Below are 19,265 nucleotides of genomic sequence, written 5' to 3'. Positions count from 1 at the left end.
CAGTTCGTTTAAATAAAACCGTTTAAACATATATGTTTAATATTGAAGGATCTCGAAGCAGAATGGTTTACAAAACACACATGGTTTAACTCGGTCAAAAAGTTTTCTCAAGCTCAAGTTTATGCATTATGACGGAGCATGTTTAAGGAATGCAGAGTAGATCCTGTCGCCGTGGCGTTAGTCTAATTTTAAAACGGTCTGTGTTCCTGCAGAAAAGCACTTAGTGGAAGCGGAGCCCAGGACTCTGTGATGTCAGGAATTTAAGAGCGTTTGTGTAATGTCGTAAAGCTTTAAACTGCCTTCCAGCGACATGATGCTGTCTGGTGCATCAGAGCGGCCATTCAGGAAAATGAAGTTTGGGAATCAACAGGAAATGATGTCACTGGAGCCACATTAGAGTTTAGATTGCTTGACACTTTTAAATTCCCTGTGATGTGATGGAATTCCATTTTTAAAAAGCAGCATAACAGACAGAGTGTGTGTTCTTGTGCAAGGCAACTAACTACACGTGGCTCTTTTTGGTGTGTGTGTGTGTGTGTGTGTGTGTGTGTGTGTGTGTGGCATATGGCCTAGAGAAATCAAACTCATAGATCATGTCCGTGTTTTCTCTCCCCTGTAGTCTAAAGGTCTACAGGTCTCCCACACAGGGGGAAGGACACACGCACACACACACACACACAACACACGCACACACACACACACACACGCACAGGCACACAAGCACATAACATGCACACACCACACTAACACAAACACACATGCTCAACTGTGCAAGAAGGGGGAGATGATACGTAGGCCAGTGTATGTGTTGTAACCTAACTCATCCACATGACACAGGTTACCGTTCACGATTGTATTTTGTTTCAAGAAAAGACAAAGCAGAACAGAATGGCGCAGCATATATTCGCCTCAGTCATTCTCCTCACGAATGCAAGGCTTGGGGAAACCCCAGTCATGGGTCTTAAAGTAACACACACCCAGATCGTTCGAGTGTGTTCATATTAATGTGTGTGGCATTAATGTCCTTCTGCACACACACACACACACACACACACACACACACACACACACACACACACAAAGGGATTATACGGTCATTGTGTGTGTTCAGACAGGGATTACGAGGTCAGAGCGGTGAGTCTGATCCTCTGGATGCTGGTTGGTCAGTTGGGCAAATAGCCACAAGAGGAAGAACAAACCAGTATACACAAACACAACAGGAAATGACAGTCAATAAATGATTCTTCTCTTTAGTTCAGGAACATTAGCATAATTCAAACAAACAGTAATTTAAGTGAATAAATGCATTAAGGAGTCACATTTCCAACATTACGATTAATCGGCCAGTATTTGTTTTGTATTCTGTTCAAAAGTTTGGAATCAGTTTGAATTTTTAAAAAGAAATTAATAGTTTTAATCTTTAAATTAATAAAAAGAATGACAGTTTCAAAAGGCTTTATTTTAATTAAATACTGTTCTTTTAAACATATTCAAAGAATCCTGGAAAAAATCTATCACTGCTTCCACTGTTACTGTTTTCATCATTGATAATGATCATAAATGTTTCTTGAGCAGCAAATCCTCATATCAGAATGATTTCTGAAGGATCATTATATGTAGAGTAATTATGCTGAAAATTCAGCTTTGATCACAGGAATAAATTACATTTAACATATAATCAAACTGAAAACTTGTTTTAAAACTGTAATGTTTCACAATATTAATTTATACTGTATTTTTGATCAAATAAATCAAGCCTTTGCGCAGAAGAGACTTCTTTATAAACATAAAAACTCTTACCGACCCGAAACTTTTTGAACAGTATATGATCAGAAGATCGAGATATCAGGAGTTGTTCTGCTGCTGTAGTTTCAGCTAAAGGCTGCAGGTGTTGTCTTCATTCATTTGCTATTGTTCATCTTTAATGCCAACAGTGACTGACACTTCAGATGAAGATTTCACTACAGCTATAACAGAATCGCCAGCTTTCAACACAGGTGGGACAGAGTGACCCTCAAAGGCACCCATAGTTGTAGCAATAACGTAGTAACCCAGTTTAAAGGAGAAAAGAGCTAGACGTTATGCATAGCATCTGCGTAGATTGTAGAGATTCAGATCTAGAAACCTCGTTATATGGGAATAAAAACATACTGGTTGTGTTAACTTTTCAGCTCAACCACCTTGCGTTCATCTGCATACAGTATGTGCCATGACAAGACTGGATACACAATTTGTTTTTTAAATACTATTTTTTACACACTGTCAGAAAAAAGGGTACATTGCTGTCACTGGGGCAGTACCCTAAGGTACAAAACTGAAAAGGTACTACTAATTTGCACTCTTAAAGTACTGTGTGTACCTTTTAAGGTACTAATATGTACCATTTAGGGGTAAGGTACAAAGATGTGCCTTTTCATTTTTGTACCTTAGGGTACCGCCCAGTGACAGCACTGTACCTTTTTTCTGACAGTGTGCTGTATAATGCAAAGCACAATTATTACATTCGATTGTTTTATGAAACATATATGAGGTGCTTGACGCAGTAAGTCCTGAATATAACATATCTAGAGTAATAAATGCTATATATGGTATTTTACATAGTTGCTGCCTTACTAGCAGAGCTTAATGATGATGTAATGTGCCTTAATCCAACAGAGCACCATCTGCAACTCCATGAGCGCACGCGCACAAACACATACTGACAATCTGCATTAAACCACAGCGTCACAATCTAACAGCATCTCACTTAAGACCTCTGATATTACAAATGTGCTCTGGTCAGATAATCTGAATATGTTCAAATGACTAGCAAGCTTTCTGCAGAATGCACAAGAAATACCCACAATCCACAAGGTCGTCTCTTTCTTGACTTGTTGCGTTGGACTGGCAACCGTGAAGACATTTGTATCTAAAATAAAAACTGCACGCACTGATTTTAACACAATAGCAAAACAAGTGTTTTAAAAAATGTGTTGTTACATAATGTATCACCTTAAAAAAATAGTAGGCCATATCAGGGTTGCAAGTCATTCAGAACTGAACTGAAAATAACTTTTAAATTCCTATTCAGTTCTTGAATATATATTGATGTAACAAACAAAATGAATTACAATTCAAATTAGATTTTTTTAAATGTTTAAAAGTAGTTCAAAAGTTTAGAAGTAGGTTTTCAAACCATTAAGTTTTAAGATTTATAGAGGCCTTATGGATAGACAGACAATACATGTATATTTAAAAAAATGGAGCAAATGTATGGAATTAAACTCCCGCCCAAAGTATTGCAGAGTTAAAGATGTAAAAAAATTAAAAATAAAAAAAACTATAAAGATTATATTGCACAAACTGAACAAAAAATGTAAAACGATCAGAATAGAAAACAACATGGTCACGGATCAAAATATAATAAGACTGAATCAAAACATTAAAAGCACATTTGAAAAAAAATAGCATTAATCTTAAGCTTTAAACACATAAAAAAAAATATGTTGCATTGAAAATTATTAATCTTAAACTTATGTTTAAGTGCTCTTAAAAGTTTCCCACCCTAATATATATAATATAAAGAAGAGCGAAGAGAAGAAAAAAGAAAAAAAAGAGTCAAATATGAGCAGAAAGTGCAGAGTAATAAAAGCAAGGAAATCTACTTTTAAGAACACAAACACAAGTTTAATGTGTTTTTATGCTTTTAAAGTTTGGTTCATGCTTGTTATTTTTTTGATTCACGATTATTATAATTTGATCCGTGACACGTTGATTGCTATTCTGATCGTTCTGCATTATTTTCTTCAGTTTGTGCAATATATTTTGATTTTGATCCGTGACCTCTTCGGCATACTTTCGGCGGGAATGTAATCCCATACAAATGAAACACTTCATTTAGCAGAATGAACATGTTGAATTACTTTTTATCGCAATTCAGTCAATTCCTCTTCTTGTGGGGTATGACTAATCCAGCAGAAATGAATACTCAATGAATTGAAAGGGAGTCGGTCGTTCAATTCTGACCAATTTAGCACAAACCTGGACAGTATACAGTGCACAGTAAGCAAGTATTCCATTAGGAATATTTTAATTCACAGATTGAACATGGAATGAATTCATAACTGCCTCTGCAGTGCAGAATGGATTTCCTCTTCACACTAGCGCCCCCCATGTGCCTCGAAAGCAACTGCAAGAACCTAACTACAAGATTTCAAATGCAGGATGTTTTGTTAAGCTCAGCACTTTATATGTGTGCGCGTATTCCATGCTGACTCTGGTTTCTCTAACCCGTTTCTATTACACTCCCCCTCAAATCCCATCAGATGCTCCTTCAGCGCACGTAGATACTGCAAACCACATCCCACCAGCTAAAATAGACCCTAAGGCACTTTATTCCACTACAGAAGCCCAGCCCCTTGCCACACCCCCTTCTCATACTCTCACAGAGGACACGCCCCACAGAGCCACACCCCTGAAGGAGGGGCCAGATCATAAACACATAGACGTCAAAGGTAAGGGCACAAGTTTAGTGTGTGCGCGTGTTAGTGTTACTAGTATGCTATAGAAGCATCTTTCAAAGACTTGTTTTGGCAGTCAAAGCATTGTAGCCAAGCCAAGAACTCAGCGACTCTGCTGCCAGTAAGTCATCTACTCAGACGTACCCCTAGAGGATTGTGGGTAACGGCTCCAAAGCATGTGCACAGTGGGAAATCAATGCTCAATTAGACAGTGTTTTCCTCTGTCAAAATATAGAGTGACTTTGCATCTTTCAGCACAAAGCGGATTAGGGCAGCCCGTGAATATATAAAACAAAGAACCACTGCACACACACACACACACACACACACACTCATTGATCGAAGCGCACATACACACCCGAGGAATGAATACTGCATGACGTTTAACGAGTGAACGAGAACTCTAGCTCGAGCTCAGATCAGAAAGCGTCAAGCTGGCATGAAAAAAGGGAGTGAGGAATAAACCGCTCAGCTGAGACGTGAGACAGAGCAGCTCCTCGGATGGATTTAATAAAGGTGGAGATCTTTGAGATTCCCAGTAGCATAGCGCGTACGTGTGTGATGAAATTACAGCATGGTCGTTGTGTACACGCAGGAGCGTTTGTGTACCTCAAACAACACCGATCTGTCGTTTGAGATTAATTGCATGCAGTTTGGTTCGTCTGTTTAACGTCATCTGCCACTTTTCATGTATTTTAGTACTCCCTTACAACCACAAAGCAAATTACTCAGAACTTGCATTCACTTTAGTTTGAAACATTCATTCAAATTAAGAATTACATGCGCAGCTGATTCATTCTTCGGAATGCAAAAAAATTTATAATAATTGGTAAACTATAAATGATAATGTGACAGAGATTTTTCTAAAAAATCAGTTTTTGTCATCTCATAAATTCTGATTATAAGCCTAATGCAAAGGTTAAAATCATGCCCATGACCCCGTCCCGGTTCACCGCTGTTTCTTCTTTGGAGCACTTTTGATAGAGACTGACCACTGCAGACCGGGAACAGCCCACAAGAGCTGCAGTTTTGGAGATCTTCTGACCCAGTCGTCTAGCATCACAATCTGGCCCTTGTCAAACTCGCTCAAATCCTTACGCTTGCCCATTTTTCCTGCTTCTAACAAATCAACTTTGAGGACAAAATACTCACTTGCTGCCTAATATATCCCACCCACTAACAGGAGCTGTGATGAAGAGATAATCAGTGTTATTCAAACATTCATAATGTTATGCTTAATCTTAATCTATTTGACAGCACATTCAGTGCCTTGCGAAAGTATCCGACCCCCTTGAACTTTGCGAACCTTTGCCTCATTTCAGGCTTCAAACATAATGATATGAAAAGGTAATTTTTTGTGAAGAATCAACAAGTGGGACACAATCATGAAGTGGAACGAAATTTATTGGATATTTCAAACTTTTTTAACAAATCAAAACCTGAAAAATTGGGCATGCAAAATTATTCGGCCCTCTTAAGTTAATACTTTGTAGCGCCACCTTTTGCTGCGATTACAGCTGTAAGTCGCTTGGGGTATGTCTCTATCAGTTTTGCACATCGAGAGAATGAACATTTTTGCCCGTTCCTCGTTGCAGAAGAGCTTGAGCTCAGTGAGGTTGGATGGAGAGCGTTTGTGAACAGCAGTTTTCAGTTCTTTCCACAGACTCTCGATTGGATTCAGGTCTGGTCTTTCACTTGGCCTTTCTAACAGCTGGATATGTTTATTTTTTAACCATTCCATTGTAGATTTTGCTTTATGTTTTGGATCATTGTCTTGTTGGAAGACAAATCTCCATCCCAGTCTCAGGTCTTTTGCAGACTCCATCAGGTTTTCTTCCAGAATGGTCCTGTATTTGGCTCCACCCATCTTCCCATCAATTTGAACCATCTTCCCTGTCCCTGCTGAAGAAAAGCAGGCCCAAACCATGATGCTGCCACCACCATGTTTGACAGTGGGGATGGTGTGTTCAGGGTGATGAGCTGTGTTGCTTTAACGCCAAACATAACGTTTTGCATTGTTGCCAAAAAGTTCAATTTTGGTTACATCTGACCAGAGCACCTTCTTCCACATGTTTGGTGTGTCTCCCAGGTGGCTTGTGGCAAACTTTAAACAACACTTTTTTCTTCTTGCCACTCTTCCATTAAGGCCAGATTTGTCCAGTATACGACTGATTGTTGTCCTATGGACAGAGTCTCCCACCTCAGCTGTAGATCTCTGCAGTTCATCCAGAGGGATCATGGGCCTCTTGGCTGCATCTCTGATCAGTCTTCTCCTTGTATGAGCTGAAAGTTTAGAGGGACGCCCAGGTTGCGGTAGATTTGCAGTTGTCTGATACTCCTTCCATACAATATTATCGCTTGCACAGTGCTTCTTGGGATGTTTAAAGCTTAGGAAAAAAAATTGTATCCAAATCCAGCTTTAAACTTCTCCACAACAGTATCTTGGACCCGCCTGGTGTGTTCCTTGTTCTTCATGATGCTCTCTGCGCTTTAAACGGACCTCTGAGACTATCACAGTGCAGGTGCATTTATAAGGAGACTTGATTACACACAGGTGGACTCTATAGATCATCATTAGTCATTGAGGTCAACATTGGATCATTCAGAGATCCTCACTGAACTTCTGGAGTTTGCTGCACTGAAAGTAAGGGGGCCGAATAATTTCGCACACCCAATTTTTAAGTTTTTGATTTGTTAAAAAAGTTTGAAATATCCAATAAATTTTGTTCCACTTCATGATTGTGTCCCACTTGTTGTTGATTCTTCACAAAAAATTACCGTTTCATATCATTATGTTTGAAGCCTGAAATGTGGCAAAAGGTCGCAAACTTCAAGGGGGCCGAATACTTTCGCAAGGCACTGTATATATATATATATATATATATATATATATATATATATATATATATATATATACAGTCTTGTTCAAAATAATAGCAGTACAATGTGACTAACCAGAATAATCAAGGTTTTTAGTATATTTTTTATTGCTACGTGGCAAACAAGTTACCAGTAGGTTCAGTAGATTCTCAGAAAACAAATGAGACCCAGCATTCATGATATGCACGCTCTTAAGGCTGTGCAATTGGGCAATTAGTTGAAAGGGGTGTGTTCAAAAAAATAGCAGTGTCTACCTTTGACTGTACAAACTCAAAACTATTTTGTACAAACATTTTTTTTCTGGGATTTAGCAATCCTGTGAATCACTAAACTAATATTTAGTTGTATGACCACAGTTTTTTAAAACTGCTTGACATCTGTGTGGCATGGAGTCAACCAACTTGTGGCACCTCTCAGCTGTTATTCCACTCCATGATTCTTTAACAACATTCCACAATTCATTCACATTTCTTGGTTTTGCTTCAGAAACAGCATTTTTGATATCACCCCACAAGTTCTCAATTGGATTAAGGTCTGGAGATTGGGCTGGCCACTCCATAACATTAATTTTGTTGGTTTGGAACCAAGACTTTGCCCGTTTACTAGTGTGTTTTGGGTCATTGTCTTGTTGAAACAACCGTTTCAAGGGCATGTCCTCTTCAGCATAGGGCAACATGACCTCTTCAAGTATTTTAACATATGCAAACTGATCCATGATCCCTGGTATGCGATAAATAGGCCCAACACCATAGTAGGAGAAACATGCCCATATCATGATGCTTGCACCTCCATGCTTCACTGTCTGCACTGTGTACTGTGGCTTGAATTCAGAGTTTGGGGGTCGTCTCACAAACTGCCTGTGGCCCTTGGACCCAAAAAGAACAATTTTACTCTCATCAGTCCACAAAATGTTCCTCCATTTCTCTTTAGGCCAGTTGATGTGTTCTTTGGCAAATTGTAACCTCTTCTGCACATGCCTTTTTTTTAACAGAGGGACTTTGCGGGGGATTCTTGAAAATAGATTAGCTTCACACAGACGTCTTCTAACTGTCACAGTACTTACAGGTAACTCCAGACTGTCTTTGATCATCCTGGAGGTGATCATTGGCTGAGCCTTTGCCATTCTGGTTATTCTTCTATCCATTTTGATGGTTGTCTTCCGTTTTCTTCCACGTCTCTCTGGTTTTGCTCTCCATTTTAAGGCATTGGAGATCATTTTAGCTGAACAGCCTATCATTTTTTGCACCTCTTTATAGGTTTTCCCCTCTCTAATCAACTTTTTAATCAAAGTACGCTGTTCTTCTGAACAATGTCTTGAACGACCCATTTTCCTCAGCTTTCAAATGCATGTTCAACAAGTGTTGGCTTCATCCTTAAATAGGGGCCACCTGATTCACACCTGTTTCTTCACAAAATTGATGACCTCAGTGATTGAATGCCACACTGCTATTTTTTTGAACACACCCCTTTCAACTAATTCAACTAATTGCCCAATTGCACAGCCTTAAGAGCGTGCATATCATGAATGCTGGGTCTCATTTGTTTTCTGAGAATCTACTGAACCTACTGGTAACTTGTTTGCCACGTAGCAATAAAAAAATATACTAAAAACCTTGATTATTCTGGTTAGTCACATTGTACTGCTATTATTTTGAACAAGACTGTATATATATATATATATATATACAAACCTGATTCCAAAAAAGCTGGGACACTGTACAAATTGTGAATAAAAAAAGAATGCAATGATGTGGAAGTTTCAAATTTCAATATTTTATTCAGAATACAACATGGATGACATAAAATGTTTAAACTAAGAAAATGTATCATTTTAAGGGAAAAAAGCTTGATTTTAAATATCATGGCATCAACACATAAAAACAAAAAAGTTGGGACAAGGCCATGTTTACCACTGTGTGGCATCCCCTCTTCTTTTTATAAGTCTGCAAACGTCTGGGGACTAAGGAGACAATTTGCTCAAGTTTAGGAATAGGAATATTGTCCCATTCTTGTCTAATACAAGTTTCTAGTTACTCAACTTTTAAGGTCTTTTTTGTCGGATCTTCCTCTTTATGATGCGCCAAATGTTTTCTATGGGTGAAGATCTGGACTGCAGGCTGGCCATTTCAGTACCTGTACCCTTCTTCTACACAGTCATGATGTTGTAATTGATGCAGTTTGTGGTCTGGCATTGTCATGTTGGAAAATGCAAGGTCTTCCCTGAAAGAGATGACGTCTGGATGGGAGCATATGTTGCTCTAGAACTTGGATATACCGTTCAGCTTTGGTGGTGCCTTTCCAGATGTGTAAGCTCCCCATGCCACACACACTCATGCAACCCCATACCATCAGAGATGCAGCTTCTGAACTGAGCACTGATAACATCTTGGGTTGTCCTTGTCCTCTTTATTCCGGATGACATGGCAACCCAGTTTTCCAAAAAGAACTTTATATATTGATTCGTCTGAACACAGAACAGTTTTCAACTTTGCCACAGTCCATTTTTAATGAGCCTTGGCTCAGAGAAAACACCTGTGCTTCTGGATCATGTTTAGATATGGTTTCTTTTTTGACCTATAGAGTTTTAGCCGGCAACGGCGAATGACACAGCAGATTGTGTTCACCAAAAATGTTTTCTGAAAGTATCCCTGAGCCCATGTTGTGTTTTCCATTACAGTAGCATTCCTGTATGTAATGCAGTGCCGTCTAAGGGCACGAAGATCACAGGCATCCAGTATGGGTTTCCGGCCTTGACCCTTACGCACAGAGATTGTTACAGAATCTCTGAATTTTTGGATGATATTATGTACTGTAGATGATGATAACTTAAAACTCTTTACAAATTTTCTTTGAGAAAATTATTTCTGATATTGCTCCACCATTTTTCGCCGCAGCATTGTGGGAATTAGTGATCCTCTGCCCATCTTGACTTCTGAGACACTTCATGTTGCCAATTGACTTAATAAGTTACAAATTGGCCCTCCAGCTCTTCCTTATATGTAGATTTTACTTTTCCGGCCTCTTATTACTACCTGTCCCAATGTTTTTGGAATGTGTAGCTTTCATGAAATGCAAAATGAGCCAATATTTGGCATGACATTTCAAAATGTCTCACTTTCAACATACAGGGGGTGCGGAAAGTATTCAGACTCCCTTACATTTTTCACTCTTTATTATATATTGCAGCCATTTGCTATAATCATTTAAGTTCATTTTTTTCTCATTAATTTACACACAGCACCCCTTATTGACAGAAAAACACAGAATCGTTGACATTTTTGCAGATTTATTAAAAAATAAAACTTGAAATATCACATGGTCCCTAGCATTCAGACCCTTTGCTGTGACACTCATATATTTAACTCAGGTTCTACACCTTCATTTGAGTCCAGCTGTGTTTGATTATACTGACTGGACTTGATTAGGAAAGCCACACACCTGTCTATATAAGACCCAGCTCACAGTGCATGTCAGAGCCAATGAGAATCAGGAGGTCAAAGGAACTGCCTGCTGTGACAGAATTGAGGCAAGGCACAGATCTGGCCAAGTTTAGAAAAAAAAATATGCTGCACATAAGGTTCCTAAGACCACAGTGGCCTCCATAATCCTTAAATGGAAGACGTTTGGGACGACCAGAACACTTCCTGGAGCTGGCCGTCCGGCCAAAATGAGCTATCGGTTGAGAAGAGCCTTGGTGAGAGAGGTAAAGAAGAACCCAAAGATCACTGTGGCTGAGCTCCAAAGATGCAGTCGGGAGATGGGAGAAAATTGTAGAAAGTCAACCATCACTGCAGACCTCCAGCAGTCGGGGCTTTATGCCAGAGTGGCCCGACGGAAGCCTCTCCTCTGTGCAAGACACATGAAAGTTTGCTAAAAAAAACCTGAAGGACTCCAGGATGGTGAGAAATAAGATTCTCTGGTCTGATGAGACCAAGATTTGAACTTTTTGGCCTTAATTCTAAGCGGTATGTGTGGAGAAAAAAATGACCTGTCCAATACAGTCCCAACAATGAAGCATGGCGGTGGAAGCATCATGCTGTGGGGGTGTTTTTCAGCTGCAGAGACAGGACGACTGGTTGCAATAGAGGAAAAGATGAATGCGACCAAGTACAGGGATATTCTGGACGAAAACCTTCTCCTGAGTGCTCAAGACCGCAGACTGGGCCGAAGGTTCACCTTCCAACAAGACAATGACCCTAAGCGCACAGCTAAAATAAAGAAGGAGTGGCTTCACAACAACTCTGTGACTGTACTTTCATGGCCCAGCCAGAGTCCTTAAACCCAATTGAGCATCTCTGGAGAGACCTGAAAATGGCTGTCCACCAACGTTTACCATCCAACCTGACAGAACTGGAGAGGATCTGCAAGGAGGAATGGCAGAGGATCCCCAAATCCAGGTGTGAAAAACTTGTTGCATCTATCCCAAAAAGACTCATGGCTGTATTAAATTCAAAGGGTGCTTCTACTAAATACTGAGCAAAGGGTCTGAATACTTAGGACCATGTGATATTTCAGTTTTTCGTTTTTAATAAATCTGCAAAAATGTCAACAATTCTGGGGTTTTCTGTCAATATGGGGTGCTGTTTGTACATTAATGAGAAAAAATAAACTTCAATGATTTTAGCAAATGGCTGCAATTTAACGAAGAGTGAAAAATTTAAGGGGGTCTGAATACATTCCGTACCCACTGTATATACGTGTGTGTGTGTGTGTGTGTGTGTGTGTGTGTGTGTGTGTGTGTGTGTGTGTGTGTGTGTGTGTGTGTGTGTGTGTGTGTGTGTGTGTTCTATATTCCATTGTGAATAAAATATGAATTTATGTGATATGTAAATTATTGCATTCCTTTATATTCACAATTTGTACAGTGTCCCAACTTTTTGGGAATTGTATATATATATATATATATATATATATATATATATATATATATATATATATATACATATGCTTAATAAATATGAATTAAATAAAAGTATTTCCCTCTTTCTGATAAACTGCAGTATCTCACAGACATAATCACCAAACCAAGCACCCAGTACAACACATGATTCCTGTTGAAAAAGTGAGGACACACCACAGAAAAATTGAGAAACACACTGTGCAAGGTATTGTTAGGCACAAATAAGAGGTCTAGTACCTTGGTAGATGTGGTTTTAGTGACATTTCCCTAATCTGTGGTTGACAATGAAAAATGTAGTATAGAGACCACAGAGGAGTTTGTGGTCTGTGCTTGCTATAGATTGAATGTAAAGCGTGAAAGACTTATGATTGATATACAGGTTGTTATTTCTGGCTAGTGTGCTAGCTGTTCAATGGCTGTTTATAGAGAACAACACAATGTTTGTGTGTATGAACCAATATTGTGATTATTCGAATGATGCACCAAAGCAATCCCTACAGCACCACCAGTCGAGGATTCTCGGAATGGTGAGGAAATTTCTAAGAAGAAAGAGAAGACTTCTGGGAAACATGAAGCAATTGAAGAAGAAGTAAAGAGAGTGGAGAGTGTTCTGGAGCATAACAGACACAGGGAACAAACTGGTATGAAGTGTCTCAATGTGTTTTTTAATTCAACTGTTTATCTGCTGTATGTGTTCAATCTCTGAATCATCTTATTAGTCACCAGTGCACCTGAACCTGCTGAATCAGAGCCAGAGTCTGCAGAGTCAATGCCAGAATCTGCGGAGTCAGTTCCAGAGCCTGTCAAGGCTATATCGAAATTACATGAGCCAATGTATAAACCTTATGAGTCAACACTAGAATCTCATGAACCAATACAGAAATATAAAGAGCCAGCACCAGCATCTTATGAGGTAATATTAAAACCGCATCAGGCAATAGCGATGATACCTCATGAGCAAATGCATAAACCTCATGGGCCAATAGTGAATCCCCATGAGTCAATGCATAATCCTCATGAGTCTGTAGTGAAGCATCATGAGTCGATGCATAATCCTCATGAGTCTGTAGTGAAGCATCATGAGTCAATGCATAATCCTCATGAGTCAGTAGTGAATCCTCATGAGTCAATGCATAATCCTCATGAGTCAATGCATAATCCTCATGAGTCAGTAGTGAAGCATCATGAGTCAATGCATAATCCTCATGAGTCAGTAGTGAAGCATCATGAATCGATGCATAATCCTCATGAGTCAGTAGTGAAGCATCATGAGTCAATGCATAATCCTCATGGGTCTGTAGTGAAGCATCATGAGTCAATGCATAATCCTCATGAGTCAGTAGTGAAGCATCATGAGTTGATGCATAATCCTCATGAGTCAATGCATAATCCTCATGAGTCTGTAGTGAAGCACCATGAGTCAATGCATAATCCTCATGAGTCAGTAGTGAAGCATCATGAGTCGATGCATAATCCTCATGAGTCTGTAGTGAAGCATCATGAGTCAATGCATAATCCTCATGAGTCAGTAGTGAATCCTCATGAGTCAATGCATAATCCTCATGAGTCAATGCATAATCCTCATGAGTCAGTAGTGAAGCATCATGAGTCAATGCATAATCCTCATGAGCCAGTAGTGAATCCTCATGAGTCAATGCATAATCCTCATGAGTCAATGCATAATCCTCATGAGTCAGTAGTGAAGCATCATGAATCGATGCATAATCCTCATGAGTCAGTAGTGAAGCATCATGAGTCAATGCATAATCCTCATGGGTCTATAGTGAAGCATCATGAGTCAATGCATAATCCTCATGGGTCTGTAGTGAAGCATCATGAGTCAATGCATAATCCTCATGAGTCAGTAGTGAAGCATCATGAGTCAATACATAATCCTCATGAGTCAGTAGTGAAACATCATGAGTCAATGCATAATCCTCATGAATCAGTAGTGAAACATTATGAGTCGATGCATAATCCTTATGAGTCGATGCATAATCCTCATGGGTCTGTAGTGAATCCCCATGAGTCAATGCATAATCCTCATGAGTCAATGCATAATCCTCATGGGTCTGTAGTGAATCCCCATGAGTCAATGCATAATCCTCATGGGCCAATAGTGAATCCCCATGAGTCAATGCATAATCCTCATGGGTCTGTAGTGAATCAGTCAGTAGTGAAGCATCATGAGTCAATGCATACTCCTCTTGAGTCAGTAGTGAAGCATCATGAGTCAATGCATAATCTCCATGAGTCAATGCATAATCCTCTTGAGTCAGTAGTGAAGCATCATGAGTCAATGCATAATCCTCATGAGTCAATGCATAATCCTCATGAGTCAGTAGTGAAGCATCATGAGTCAATGCATAATCCTCTTGAGTCAGTAGTGAAGCATCATGAGTCAATGCATAATCCTCATGAGTCAATGCATAATCCTCATGAGTCAGTAGTGAAGCATCATGAGTCAATGCATAATCCTCATGAGTCAGTAGTGAAGCATCATGAGTCAATGCATAATCCTCTTGAGTCAGTAGTGAAGCATCATGAGTCAATGCATAATCCTCATGAGTCAGTAGTGAAGCATCATGAGTCGATGCATAATCCTCATGAGTCAGTAGTGAAACATCATGAGTCAATGCATAATCCTCATGAGTCAGTAGTGAAGCATCATGAGTCAATGCATAATCCTCATCAGTCAATGCATAATCCTCATGAGTCAGTAGTGAAGCATCATGAGTCAATGCATAATCCTCATGAGTCAGTAGTGAAGCATCATGAGTCGATGCATAATCCTCATGAGTCTGTAGTGAAGCATCATGAGTCAATGCATAATCCTCATGAGTCAGTAGTGAAACATCATGAGTCAATGCATAATCTCCATGAGTCAATGCAAAATCCTCATGAGTCAGTAGTGAAACATCATGAGTCAATGCATAATCCTCATGAGTCAGTGCATAATCCTCATGAGTCAATGCATAATCCTCATGAGTCAGTAGTGAAGCATCATGAGTCGATGCATAATCCTCATGAGTCAGTAGTGAAACATCATGAATCAATGCATAATCCCCATGAGTCAATTCATAATCCTCATGAGTCAGTAGTGAAGCATCATGAGTCAATGCATAATCCTCATGAGTCAGTAGTGAAGCATCATGAGTCAATGCATAATCCTCATGAGTCAATGCATAATCCTCATGAGTCAGTAGTGAATCCCCATGAGTCAATGCATAATCCTCATGAGTCAGTAGTGAATCCCCATGAGTCAATGCATAATCCTCATGAGTCAATGCATAACCCTCATGAGTCAATGCATAATCCTCATGAGTCAGTAGTGAATCCTCATGAGTCAATGCATAATCCTCATGGGTCTGTAGTGAAACATCATGAGTCAATGCATAATCCTCATGAGTCAGTAGTGAAACATCATGAGTCAATTCATAATCCTCATGAGTCAGTAGTGAAGCATCATGAGTCGATGCATAATCCTCATGAATCGATGCATAATCCTCATGAGTCAGTAGTAAAACATCATGAGTCAATGCATAATCCTCATGAGTCAGTAGTGAAGCATCATGAGTCGATGCATAATCCTCATGAGTCAGTAGTGAAGCATCATGAGTCGATGCATAATCCTCATGAGTCAGTAGTGAAACATCATGAGTCAATACATAATCCTCACGAGTCAGTAGTGAAGCATCATGAATTGATGCATAATCCTCATGAGTCTGTAGTAAAGCATCATGAGTCAATGCATAATCCTCATGGGTCAGTAGTGAAGCATCATGAGTCGATGCATAATCCTCATGAGTCTGTAGTGAAGCATCATGAGTCAATGCATAATCCTCATGAGTCAGTAGTGAAGCATCATGAGTCAATGCATAATCCTCATGAGTCAGTAGTGGATCCTCATGAGTCAGTAGTGAAACATCATGGGTCAATGCATAATCCTCATGGGTCAATGCATAATCCTCATGGGTCAATGCATAATCCTCATGGGTCAATGCATAATCCTCATGAGTCAGTAGTGAAATATCATGAGCCTATCCATAAACATCATGAGCCAGTAGTGAATCCTCATGGGTCAATACATAAACCTCATGGACACATACCAATTGAGCCAAAAGTGGAGTCTTATGAGGCAATACCAGAGTCTGTCAAGACGACACATGACTCTGTGCTGCCAAACTCAGAATCTATCCAGCCAATGCTGCACTCTGTCAGGCCAATAAAGGAATTTGTTGAACCAAAAGTTGAGATGGTTTCAATACACGTGCCACATGGAGAGAAGGAGCAGGAAGGGTCTCATAAACAGACAGATGCTGAAGGTATGGCTCAGCTGGTAGTCTCACACAGCCAGTAGTATAAAATGTAGACTTGATTTAGAATTCAATTGAAATCCATGGTAAGTAGTTTTAGTCTCTTAAACGGTAATTGACATCTGTCTTATAAAGTATTTTTTAGGCTTCATTAAAGCTCTTTTCATTTTACATGCTTTGTTGGTGAATATTACCCAGTTTGATGAGTAAAATGGCACTGTTGGATCACTTTAAAAGTAGTCGTTTTTTCATGTTGGCCATGTGAGTGATTCAGACATTTTGAATTGATGTGTGGATTGCTCAGTCCTTCTCTTTGCTCGTCTAGAGCCACACAAACACTCAAAAGAGGGTCAAGGAAAGCTCATTCATAAATGGGAGAGAGAAGAAAAAATGGAAGACAAAGAAGAGAAGAAAAAAGGTATCCTTGTTGTGAAGTAGAGTAGAAGTGCATTGTAAGTAGTGAAGTCTATAACTGCGTATGCATAGTAAATAGAACCTACATAAGCAGTAAGCTGCATTGGCTTCTGTAGTCTGCCATGCTTTAGTTTGTATATATTGTAGTACACATGCTTGGTAGTGAATTTTTGGGCCTGTTAAATGTCACAATGATTCTGTTCTACATTAAACAACCCATGCCTCCCATAACCGGACTGATAGCTGCATGTTTGCTTGCTGTAGACTCGATCGCAATATTTCTAGATCAACATGTAAAATACGACTTTTCAATCTCCGAAGCTCTTCTGAAGTTCTTACTATCTGGAGGGCAACAGACTGTCCAACTAAAAGGAATCATATATGATGACTTTACAGGTGAGAAATACATGATAATGAGACAAGAAAACGAAAACAGTGATCTCAAAGTACAACATCACAGTATTTACGAGAATGAGGGAATGTTCTAAAACACATTATAGTGTTTAGAGGAACAGTGAGGTATAGATTCTAGAACTGTTCAACTGTTCTATTCTATTCAAAAACACTGTAATGGTTCTAGAACTCCCTTTAGTTCCTTACAACTCATAAACACCGTAAAATGTTCTAGATTCTAGAACCTTGACTGTTCTCTTTTACTCTAGAGTTTTAGAACAAATAAGTGTTTTTAAATAGCCTGGGTAGCACCATACATAACTTTTGTGAAATTATAACTGTAAAGAGTTCTTAAACGTTCCAGTTGTGATTTGAATTAATGGCTAGAACTGTATAGACTTCTTGAACACGTCACGTTAAAAGTTCAGAAACTGAAGTCTTCCTGATTTTGATGATGTTTCTCAACATGTCACTTCCTGTCTGCTTTCTAACTCTCATCAATCCCTTCATCCCTGCTGTTCTACATTTGTAACATGTATGGTTACATATAAGTATATTGTGTCTAATTTATATATATATATATATATATATATATATATATATATATATATATATATATATATATATATATATTATTGATTTGCCTGTTCCTACAGTGGGGCAAAGATTATTGTCAGCCATCAATTGTGCAAGTTCTCCCACTTAAAAATATGAAAGGCCTATAATTTTCATCATAGGTACACTTCAGCTATGAAAGAGAGAATGAGAAACAAAATCCAGAATCCAGAAAGTCACATTGTCTGATTTGTAAAGAATTTATTTGCAAATTATGATGGAAAATTTGTATTTGGTCACCTACAAAAAGCAAGCTTTCTGGCTCTCACAGACCTGTAACTTCTTCTTTAAGAGGCTCCTCTGTCCTCCACTTATTACTTGTATTAATGGCACCTGTTTGAACACGTTATCTGTATAAAAAACACCTGTCCACAACCTCAAACAGTCAGACTCCAAACTCCAATATGGCCAAGACCAAAGAGCTGTCAAAGGACAACAGAAACAAAATTGTAGACCGGCTCCAGGCTGAGAAGACTGAATCTGCAATAGGTAAGCAGACTGGTGTGAAGAAATCAACTGTGGGAGTGATTATTAGAAAATGGAAGACATACAAGACCACTGATAATCTCCCTTAATCTGGGACTCTACGCAAGATCTCACCCCGTGGGGTCAAAATGATCACAAGAACGGTGAGCAAAAATCCCAGAACCACACGGGGGACCCAGTGAATGACCTGCAGAGAGCTGGGACTAAAGTAACAAAGGCTACCATCAGTAACAGACTACTCCACCAGGGACTCAAACCTAGAGTGTCAAACGTGTCCCCCTGCTTAAGCCAGTACATGTCTGGGCCCGTCTGAAGTTTGCTAGAGAGCATTTGGATGATCCAGAAGAGGATTGGGAGAAGGTCATATGGTCAGATGAAACCAAAATATAACTTTTTGGTAAAAACTCAACTTGTCGTGTTTGGAGGAGAAAGAATGCTGAGTTACACCATACCTACTGTAAAGCATGGGGGTGGAAACATCATGCTTTGGGGCTGTTTTTCTGCAGAGGAATGAATGGGGCCATGTATCGTGAGTAATTTTGAGTAAAAACCTCCTTCCATCACCAAGGGCATTGAAGATGAAACGTGCCTGGGTCTTTCGGCATGACAATGATCCCAAACACACCGCCTGGGCAACGAAGAAGTGGCTTTGTAAGAAGCATTTCAAGGTCCTGGAGTGGCCTGGCCAGTCTGCAGATCTCAACCCCATAGAAAATCTTTGAAGGGAGTTGAAAATCTGTGTTGCCCAGCAATAGCCCCAAA

The 19,265-nt window shown here is 39.4% G+C and overlaps 1 protein-coding gene across 4 annotated transcripts in view; it reads left to right on the top strand.

The window, feature by feature from the left end:
• Window positions 1–19,265, top strand: part of ntng2b (netrin g2b) — a 113,382-nt gene that overhangs the window by 78,646 nt on the left and 15,471 nt on the right. The gene's annotated exons all lie outside the window — the stretch shown is intronic.

This window comes from Pseudorasbora parva, chromosome 18 (genome assembly GCF_024679245.1).
Source record: "Pseudorasbora parva isolate DD20220531a chromosome 18, ASM2467924v1, whole genome shotgun sequence".
Classification (NCBI taxonomy): domain Eukaryota; kingdom Metazoa; phylum Chordata; class Actinopteri; order Cypriniformes; family Gobionidae; genus Pseudorasbora; species Pseudorasbora parva.
This window is presented reverse-complemented; position numbering and strand designations above follow the sequence as displayed.